Raw genomic sequence first — 11,463 nt, forward strand, 5'->3', positions numbered from 1 at the left:
AGTTATATTTTGCCGGATCTTATCTATAACTAACTCAACGGATATATAGCCGTTAAGAATGAACTATCCGTTGTGATCTGACGTCATGGAGATGACAGCCCTGCACAAATCATCATTATAAATAGAAATAGGGATAGGATCGTTTGCATTTAAATTCAAGAACTCTTCCCTTTATAACCGCGACCAGAGGATTGAACAGGTATTCCCCTTTATCTTCTCTCTTGCTTGCTCTGTTTTTCTTTATCTTTCCATCGTTCTGTAAAAAATGTTGCTCCGGAATTCTCCCTGCAAGGATCCTAAGAATAACAGCCCCTTGAAGGGTCAAGGGATCATCAAGGATTCCCCCACTGAGAGGTGTTGTTTTACCGAACTTCAAATCGACAAAATCCGTCATTGCTTTCCGGCGAACACCCTTTTTAAGCCTTTTAGCCCCACCGCTTTGAGTGATTACATCTCTGAGACTTGGGTAGCTTTCCCGGCCACTCCTTTCATGATAGGATACTCGTATCCTTTCCCTCAGTTCACCGAATCCTTCTTCTCCCTTACCGGCATCTGCTATATCCAGGCTATGCCGATGATCTGGAGGGTTTTATACACCCTTGAGAGGATCATCGAACAAGAAGGAATTGATCTGGGTATGGCGGAGTTGGCTGAGATGTATGATCTTACAACTTTTGGATCCCACCGATACTTGTTCAAATGAAAAGCTAGAGAGGAGCACCCTGTTCTCAAAGTTACCAAAAATGACATGAACTGGAAGCGGTGGTTCTTTTTTGTGAGGAGAGATACCATCCCTGATGGGAAGGATTTGCCCAAGAAGTGGGCTACCCATGGTAGGATAGAGGATCCTGGAAGGATCGCCGTAGAACTTATCCTTTAGCATAAGGATCACTGACATTCTTTTGTTTCCTTATTGTGCAGCTATATCCGTTTCTCATCTCAAGTTGACTCTTGCTGCAAAAGAGAGACTCTTGGCCTTTAGGAAGCTTGATCATGAAATAAGAACTTTCCAGGTCATCACCCAGGATTCTCAGGAAGTATCCTCTGCTTCTGTCACAATGTCAAGTAAGTATCCTTTTTTAAGGAGTATTTATATAATGAGAGTCAAATAAAATTAAGATACTTATCTTGTTTTGGTTGTGCAGGCGCTGGAAAATCCTCTAAGTCTGCTTCGAAGTTCGGCATCGATGATCTTACAAATGTCAAATCCTCAAGGAAGAAGACTCCTGCTGCTAGCCCAACTGCTTCGGCCCCTAAAGCACCTATCAGGGGAAAAGGAAGCAAGAAGAGAAAGGCCTCTGAGGATTTGCAAGGTCTGCCCCTGCTCCGCCAACAGTGTCTGGATTACATCAACGAGGTAAGGATCACTGTCCTGCTTGTGTATCCTGCTAGTCTAAGGATCACTTGATTTCTGAGGTCATTCCTTGTCTTCCTTGCAGAAATTTGCTGAGATAGAGACGTATGTTGGCCACGTCGAGGATCAGGACCGCCAGATTGCTGACCTCCAACAAGTTGCTGTGTTGAAGGATCTCAAGATAGCTGATCTTGAGAAGGAGCTCCGAGCCACCAAGGATGATGCTGCCAAAATGCTGATCAACTTTGACTATGAGAAGCATGAGATCACCCAAGATGCCAAGGTCTCTGCTGCAATAGCAATGTACAAGATCCAGCTACAAATGGGTATGGAGGCTCAGGATCCTACCTTCGATAGGAGCACATGGGACGTAGAGGGCTGGAAGGCGAGACTGGCAGAGCTTGATGATGATGAAGAGGCTGAGGAGATCCCGATGCTTGAGGGTGGAGATGCTGGCAAGGATCAGGGTGGAGAGGCAAGTGGAGCCGGTGGTGATGGTGCAGCAAAGGATTGAGCTGCAGGATTGGGCAATGATGGAAATTTCGAGACTTAGCCGGAGCCCAATTTTTTTGTTTGGTGGTTGTTTTTTTGTGGTTGTGACGTTTTAAAACAATTATGGTCTGTATTTGAACAATAGGTTTAGGGTTGAGGATCTAGGATCCTGTGAACAATAGGTAGGATTACAAATGGTGGAGGGATCCTCTGTTTGGGGGATGAAGCCATTGTGATCCTGCCGCTTTTAATTTCCTGCACTTGCTATAACCACATAAACAATGGACACCCTTTGCCAACCCATGTGGACGGGCCACGTTTTGCTGGTAGTAATGTGGGTTGGCAATTTTGACAACTTAAAAAGGGGTTAAATATTTTAATGAATAAAATTTTTAACTTTTGACTTATCCTGTGATGTTATCCTTGTATATCTTTTAAACTTTCAATTGTTTTGATTTATACTTGTCTGAGTAAGAAAAGTTAAGCAAATTATGTTTAAGAAATTTAGGATATGATCCTGGATCAAATATCCTATAATCGAAAATTTTCAAAGTAGTTTATTTTAAGGATCATAGGTTTAGTTGTCAAAGTATATGGGTTATTCAAATAAATAATGAATAGAACCAAAACAGTTAAGGGTCATACCTGAGAATCCAAGTTAGGATCCTAACCTTTAACACTGTAATCAGGATAATCATAAGAAAAGCTTTTAATGGGTAATAAGGATTGAGGATCCTTAATTGTTTAACTTCGAAAACCTGAAAACGGAATATAACTTGGGACTAAGCCAATATAAGAGATAAGTTAGTAACTGGGGACAAGCCCAAAGGATAACTGGGGACAAGCCCAAAGGATCACTGGGGACAAGCCCAAAGGATAACTGGGGACAAGCCCAAAGATCGTATGTAAACTGGAGTATGGCCCTTACTGGCGACTATCCAAACTTAGTGACATGAAAATGCCAAAACCTTAGCTAACGTGAAAACGTTAGAAACCTTAGGAACGGATGTATGGTACGTCTACCATTATACGTAGGATCCTAGGTATAGCCAGTACGATGGAATTATCAGCCCCTAAAGCGAGTACTGGTCCCAAAGACGTGAACTATACCAGGATCATCGTGCGCTACAGGCGAAAACTGGGGACAAGCCCAAGGATAACTGGGGACAAGCCCAAATAACTGGGGTTGAACCCAAGGATCTGAGTTGCTTCTGAAGATTGTCGACATTATGCTAAGGATATCTGGACTTATCAGAACTCAAAATCTCATGAGAGAAGGATGAAGGATACATGATCCTTATCCTTAAATAAGAAAATATGTAAATAAGAGTTCGAGCTTAGGACATTACCAGAGTAAGGATCATTGATGCTTCAGGGATCCTTGAAGGAGACTTCCAATGTAAGGATCATACATGCCAGAAGGATCCTGCTCACATGAAATACTTTTTCAAGTGGACAGCATTCCAGGCTCTTGGTAACAGTTTACCTTCCATGGTAAGCAATCTATATGCCCCCTTTCCTGCTTCGGCTTCGATCAAATAAGGGCCTTCCCATTTTGGTGCCAATTTCCCATCAGCAGGATTGGTGGTATTTTGGAATGCTTTTCTCAATACCATATCCCCAACTTGGAATTTCCTTATCCTGACATTTTTGTTGTAAGCACCAGCCATTCTTTGTTGGTAGCTAGCCATCCTTATCCTAGTCAGATCCCTGATTTCTTCAATAGTATCCAAGTCTTGAGCCAGGTTTGCATCATTCTCCTCAGGATCACGGGTACTTGTTCTAGCAGTTGGAACCACCATTCTGTTGGGATCACTGATTCTGCCCCAAACACCAAAGAGAAGGGTGTTTGACAGTAGCATTCTTGGGGGTTGTCCTATCAGCCCAAAGCACATAAGGCAATTCCTCTGCCCATTTCCCCTTCTTGGATCCAAGTTTCTTCTTCAGATTGTTGATGATGATCTTGTTGGATGATTCTGCTTGACCATTGGCTTGTGGGTGGACTGGTGTTGATGTTATCATCTCAATCCCCCAACTGTCACAAAAGTTAGTAGTCCTGCTCCCAATAAATTGGGAACCATTATCACATACAATTTCAGAAGGAATGCCAAATCTGGTTATAATATTTCTCTTAATAAAGGATATAACTTCCTTCTCTCTGACTTGGGCAAAAGCTTCAGCCTCTATCCACTTGGAGAAGTAGTCAGTCATAGCAAGCATGAATACTTTTCCACCAGGTACCTTAGGGAGCTTGCCAACTATATCCATCCCCCATCTCATAAATGGCCAAGAGGATGGTATATGATGTAGAAATTCAGCCGGCTGATGAAGGATATTGCTTTGTCTTTGACAAGGATCACACTTCTTAGCATACTCCACAGCATCCCTTTTCATAGTTGGCCAGTAGTATCCTGTCCTTAAGATCCTTGAGAACAATGCCCTGCCCCCAGTGTGGTTTCCACAATCTCCTTCATGGAAATCTTTTAACACTTCTTGAACTTCAGGATCCTCGATACATCTTAAATATGGTCCTGCAAGAGATCGCTTATACAACATGTTATTTAAGATTGTGAGTTGAGATACCTTAATTTTGAAAGCCCTAGGATTTTCTCCCATAGGAATCTCTCCGTGTTGTAAGTATCTCGTGATTGGTGAGATCCACGATCCTGAACCAGATTGAGTATCCTCACTAGGGATCATTGCAGAATCCTCTTCTATTTCCATGGCCACCTGATTTTCAATAGCAGGAGCCAGGATATGGATGATGGGGATACTTATATCCTCTGGGATCTTCAAAGATGATCCTAGATTGGCCAATGCATCAGCTTCTGTATTTTCCTCCCTTGGTACCTATGTCAAACTGAAGGAAACAAAGGAGAGTGCCAATTCTTTGACTATCTCTAAATATTTGGTTAGTTTTTCACCTTTAACAGCATAGGATCCATTAAAGTGATTAGTGATTAACAATGAATCCACGTATACCTCAAGATACCTGATCCCCATATGCTTAGCAATTTGCAAACCAGCGATTAAGGCTTCGTATTCAGCCTCATTATTAGTGGCTTGGAACTCACAAGCTATGGAATGGGGTATTATGTCCCCCTGTGGCGATTTTAGTAGTATACCAAGCCCCGTGCCTTTAACATTTGAGGATCCGTCAGTATGTAGTATCCAAGGATCCTTGGTTTCATCAAGCTGCTGGACTTCCAATTCGGCTTCCTTTTGTAAATCACTACTGAAATCAGCCACAAAGTCGGCTAGCTTGGGATTTGATGGCTGTTCTAGGCTCATATCTTATATCATGGGCACTAAGCTTTACTGCCCACTTAGCCATTCTTCCGGACATCTCTGGTGTCACACCCCGACCACGTGGAACAACAAAACGTGGCGGAAACGTCGGGGAGTGTTGTAACAGAATCATTGTTTCATAACACATGGAAATTTAAATATTGTTTTATTGATTAAATGAACTCATTGTTCTATTACAATCACATAAGTACAACTATGATCTTCCAAGTTTTAAAGTTGCTAAGGCACGAGTCCATCCTAAATGTAGCATGTATCAACAATCATCTCACGACAACACCTAAAACATGTGTAAAAATAGGTACGTCAGCATAAAAATGCCTGTGAGATACATAGGTTTTGTGAAAATGGGATTCATGACTTGAGTTTAAAGAAAACGTTTAATAACAGTCAGTCATGAACCTTGTAATTTGCTTTGTCTTGTAAATCATTTGAAAAACGATAAGATTGGATGATATGTATAAATAAGAGAACACTGTATTGTTAAACGGATAACCATGTAAAATGTGTTTGTATAAGATAAGTCGTTTGTAAAACAATGTCTCGTGAAAAGTGTGTTATTTGTATAAAATGCCATATGTCTCAAATTGAAATGATTCAAATAACGCTACGATATGTAATACCATATAAACACTTATATATAGGAAGTACCAGCGGCGTATCCACCATGCTTGTATCATATTACACACGCCTCGTTACTTAAGTCACTTACGCAAACCAAACCACCAATATAGAATGTTCATGTTTAAACCAATAGTCCAAGGTTATTGTATAACTCAAGTTAAATGTAAACCACATAATGTATAAACAAAAGTTATGTATGGTAAGTGAAATGATGTAAGGTTAATCGAATAACCTTATAGCAGCATATTAACAGTATACTTTGGATTTGTAAATAACATATTAAAAATACGTTTTGGTTTGTTGATAAAATGCATTTGTTGGTTCTGTACAATATCACACATGAGAGTATATCAAACTATACTTTTTGGGAGTATATCAAAATATACTTTAAAGGTGCGATTTAAGAATTCATTCAGACCTAGTGCATCAAACTACACCTTTGATACTATAAGGATACCACAAAGGAAATCCCTATTTGGATGGAGAAACAAATTGGTTTCAGACATTCCATGACAACAGGAATGGGGTGTCTAGTCCTATAGCGCTATATCATACTACCAATCGGTCTGGTGAACAAAATAAGTACTATTCCAACAATTACTTTTGTAATCTTTGAGAAATCAGTGTTTAAACCATAGATAGTCATTTAGTTTGTCAAAAGATAAATACTAACATGTATAATCAATTATACTTTGAAATCATGAAAATAACAGATAGGTACACATGCTTCACCCCAAAACAGTTTGGAAAATAGTAAAAGAGGGGTTCAATGTACTCACCTGAGATTGCTTTGGAGTTCTTGTATAATAACCAGATAATGCTAAAGATCACGGGATATCAAACGGCACCTAATAGGTAGCTATGTTAATATACCGGACCAAATCGGAAGGATCGGATAGTACGCGGGTTCGTAAACCAAACGAGTATGGAGACTTGTGTAATATGGTTTAACAAAGCCTACATACTAAAATGAAACTTAACCTAAGTGCTTACGGTCCATCACGACCCGTTTAGGTAGCTTATGCTACCCTAACGCGTCGTTCGCATAGAACGCGTTCGGAACGCCTAACATCGCGACTACAAGGTATAACCTCGGAAGGTTATAGCTATGGTCACCTAATGTGTTTGGTCGGATCCTAATGATCGACCAAATGGGTCGGGTTCGAAAGTATAAGCGATGGTTTAGATCGCTTACCTTACGACCCTATATAAGCACTAAACTAAAAGTGACGAGCTAAGCATGTTAGAACATGCTTAACTAAGTTTAGAAAATAGGTTTGGCATCAAAACAAACGGCTTTGATGCTCACGAGTAGTTTGGTTACAAAATACGCAAGAATGCACATTTTGGCCGAAACTACGACTCGTCACTGAGCCTAGATAACGTGGTGACCAGTAGGTATAGTCACTACGGACTATAACCATCGTGATCACGCTCACGTTATGAAGTTCCATGAACTTCGCATCGACCATAAGCTGGTCAATGCAGAAAGTCAACAAAACGTTGATTTTCGGACTCGAAAAGCGATAAAACAACGAAAGGATACTTACGGAGGGTCCCCGAATGCTAATCTACATCATAGAAACTCAGGTATGAAGCAATACTTCAACTTAGAGCTTTTAGATCTGATTCTTGTGATTTTTACACAAAAGGGGGGGGGTATTTATAGGAAAAGTGGAACCGTTAGGATCGTTTATCGAATATCGTGCCGCGATCTCGTGCGTACACTTGTCAAAAATGTGGTGGTTACTGAAAATGGCCTTTGGCCTTTGATTGGGTGAAAGGGCATTGCCCCTTGATCGAACGAAAGGCCAACTGCATTGATTAGAAACATTGAATCTGGTCTGACAGTCTGACGCGGCCCGCCTCAACATTTAGGCAAAACTCACGCGGGCCGCCTGAAGCTTCTGATCTGCACATACTTTCAAAAATGGCAGTTTTGGTCCCTGTTGCGTATTTAAGCCATTTCCGACACTTCTAAGGCCTGTAAAGCCAACTTTAAGGCCCTAAAATGATGCCTAAACATTGTGGACATGAAATATGCTCAAAAATGTTCTGGATGTTGGTTCGTTTGGTCGTACGAACGCGATGTTCGCTTAATTACGACGGAATGCGCATAAGCGCGAAAAACGATCCAAATGACGCGACGAATGGATTTTTCTCATGCCAAACACTAAGGCATAATATAAGGATGCTTACATAAATTTTTGGATGTCCGGATGTATTCAGAACGTAAGTTATGCGCGAAAGTGCAAACTTGTGCACTTTTTGACACTTTTAGTCCCTAATTGATCCAAAAGTTTGTTTTAGCATACCAAACACCTCAAAGCCTATTGCTAAGCTATGTAAAGGATATTTATGGAATGTTTAACTTATGGATATGTTCCGGAATGTTCGTTACAGTTCAAATTGGCATACTTTCGCAGTTTGTCAAGTTTAGTCCCTGTAAGCGAATTAACTTGTTTTTGCTATACCAAAGCCTTCAAAACTTATTTCTAAGTTATGTAAAGGTTATTTAAGGTATGTTGAGTATATGTTGCTATTCCGGAGTATTTGTCGCATTAAACTGAGTACGTTTACGCACCAGTTTGCGTATAACTCTCCAGAAAGCGATGTAGAGCTCGAAATCGAACAAGAGTTGATATGTGCAAACGATACACACATTTGTACAAGTCCAAGGTATGAGATACAATATTTCATTGGTTTGGCGTTTGTTTGATGGTTGAAGTGACACAGGTGTCACATCTGGTTTCCTGGGGACATTCTTAATTGGAAAATTAGTTCTAACAACAATAACATGGGTTTCAAAATAATGTCTTAGTTTAGTAGATGCCATAATCAGTGCAAGAATAAGTTTTTCAAGGTGTGAATACCTGGATTCAGCATCAAGTAAACTCTTACTTACATAATAGACAGGATATTGTGTACCTTCATGATCCTTAACAAGGACTACACTTACGGCTTTTGAGGATACCGCAAGGTATAAGGATAACACATCTCCTTTTTCTGGTTTCATCAATGATGGGGCTGAGGACATGTATTCTTTTAGGGCTTGTAAAGCATTCTCATGCTTTTCAGTCCATTCGAATTTCTTGTTCTTTCTTGGGATATCATAGAATTCTTTACACTTTTCTGAGGATTTGGATATGAATCTGTTTAGAGCTGCTATCCTGCCTGTTAGCCTTTGCACATCCTTAGCGTTGGCAGGGGATTTGATATTCACCAATGCTTTGATTTGTTCCGGGCTTGCTTCAATGCCCCTCTGGGTTACCATATATCCTAAGAATTTACCTGCTTTAACTCCAAAGTGACATTTTGAAGGATTAAGCTTCATGTTATAATTATCAAGGATATCAAATGCTTCCTCCAAGTCCCTTAGGTGATCCTCAGCTTTTTTGGATTTCACCATCATATCGTCTATGTACACTTCCATAGTTTGTCCAATTTGATCTTTGAACATCATATTCACCAGCCTTTGATATGTTGCACCTGCATTTCTTAATCCAAAATGCATAGCAATATAACAATATAAACCGGTTGGGGTCATAAAAGCCGTATCCACTTGGTCAGATGGTTCCATCTGAATTTGTTGGAATCCAGATGATGCATCCATAAAGGTTAACAGTTCATGACCCGCCGTTGCATCCACCATGGAGTCAATGTGGGGTAATGGGAAAGGATCCTTGGGACATGCCTTATTCAAATCAGTGAAATCGACACATACCCTCCACTTTCCATTTTTCTTTTGAACAACAACCACATTGGCCAGCCATTTTGGATACTTCACTTCTCTAATCATACCTGCTCGTAGTAATCTTTCTACCTCTTCCTGGATAATGGCATTTCTTTCTGGTGCAAACTTCCTCCTTTTTTGATGGATTGGTTTAACTGACCTGTCAATGCCAAGTTTATGAGTGATAATATCCTTAGATATACCTGTCATATCCTCATGTTTCCATGCAAAGGTAGATTTTCTTCTTTTGAGGAAGGATACTATGTCTTCTTTCATTTTATCAAGGATCCCTGATCCGATGTAGATTTTGGATTCAGGATCATCAGGATCCAAGAGGATTTCGTCCACATCCTGCTCTCTTGCCTCCAAGACACCCCTTGGAGGATACTTTAATTGCTATTGCTCCCTTGATTTCGAGGCTGGTTTCATTGATGAGGTGTAACAATCCTTAGCCTCCTGCTGATCACTATCGATCTTGATTATTCCCCAAGGGCTAGGGAGCTTCACACATTGATGGTAGGTGGATGGGACTGCCTTCATATCGTGTATCCAGGGCCTGCCAAGGATAACATTACAACAAGATAAACAGTCAATAACACAAAATTTCTGATAATTATGTAATCCTTCCACGTAAATTGGGAGTTTAATGTCCCCCAGGGTTTTCTTAGTTTCACCACTAAATCCCACAAGCACGGAGGATCTTGGTGTGATGTCTGATTCAGGAATACCCATTTTCTTCAGAACATCAAGCTGGATAATGTTTACCGAACTTCCTCCGTCAATAAGGATCCTGCGGACAAAATGGTTAGAAATAAAGAGAGTAATAACTAAACTATCATGATGAGGATCCTGGATGTTAATTCTATCATCTTCATCAAAGGTTATGATTTTTCCTTCCGAGACACTTGATGTTCGAATAGGTCTTTCTCCGTTATCCATTTTAGCTTCCTTTGCATGCCTTTTAGCTGCTGAGAAGGATGTACCACAGATGTCTGATCCTCCAGAAATAAAGTTGATCACTTGTGCATCTGCCGGAGGAGCTGGAGCTCTTTGAGGGATCCTTTCAGGATCCTGAGTCCTTTGCTTTTTTCATCCCAAGAATTCTTTCAAATGCCCCTTGCTCAGCAGATATCTAATTTCCTTTCGTAATGCGATGCATTCCTCTGTCAAATGCCCAAAATCCTCATGGTATGCACACCACTTTGATTTATCTTTAGCTGCGGCTGGTTTGTCATTTTTTCTGGGCCATCTGGCCTTTTCTCCTAGATTCTGCATTGCAAGGATTAGTTCATGGTTATCAACGGAAAAACAGTATTCAGAAATCGGAGGATAATCTTCATCATCCTCTTCTTGGTCAACAGCATGCACGTTCTGGTTGTCAGTTCTATTGTAAACGGGGAATGATGCTTGGTATGATGAACAAAGATAAGGATCACTTAAATGAAAATTGCACAAGTGACACAAGGATTTAGACGAGGAAAAAGCCCTTGATCAATGAATGATCTCCGGCATAAAAAACCTCGGGTGATGGAAACTACCGATCACCAAACTTCAATATAACAAACAATGTTTACAACTTCGGATGGTAACGAGCTAGGTACAAGGATCACTATAGTATCGTATGCTAAAGCGTGTGAGAAATGTGTTGTCCGTTCCAAATGCTGAAGAGTGCCCTTTATATAAGTGTGTGTGTGGTCGTATTTTAGGCAAGTCACCTAACTACTAGCTCGTTACCCCTTTAGAAATAGAAGTAAATTTAGCCTAACTAAATGCCCGTAATTTGTGCTAAGTTTCCATATTCTCCACAACGTCTATTCATGTGCGAAATTAGCGTGACAGATTCCTTGATAACGTTGCTAAGACCAGGTCCAACTCGTAATTCCTGCAAAACAGCATTAAATTCAAAGAGAACAATCGTTAGTATGAGGATCCTTAGGATGATCCATGATCCTGA

Source organism: Helianthus annuus, chromosome 10 (assembly GCF_002127325.2).
Source record: "Helianthus annuus cultivar XRQ/B chromosome 10, HanXRQr2.0-SUNRISE, whole genome shotgun sequence".
In the NCBI taxonomy this organism is placed as follows: Eukaryota; Viridiplantae; Streptophyta; class Magnoliopsida; order Asterales; family Asteraceae; genus Helianthus; species Helianthus annuus.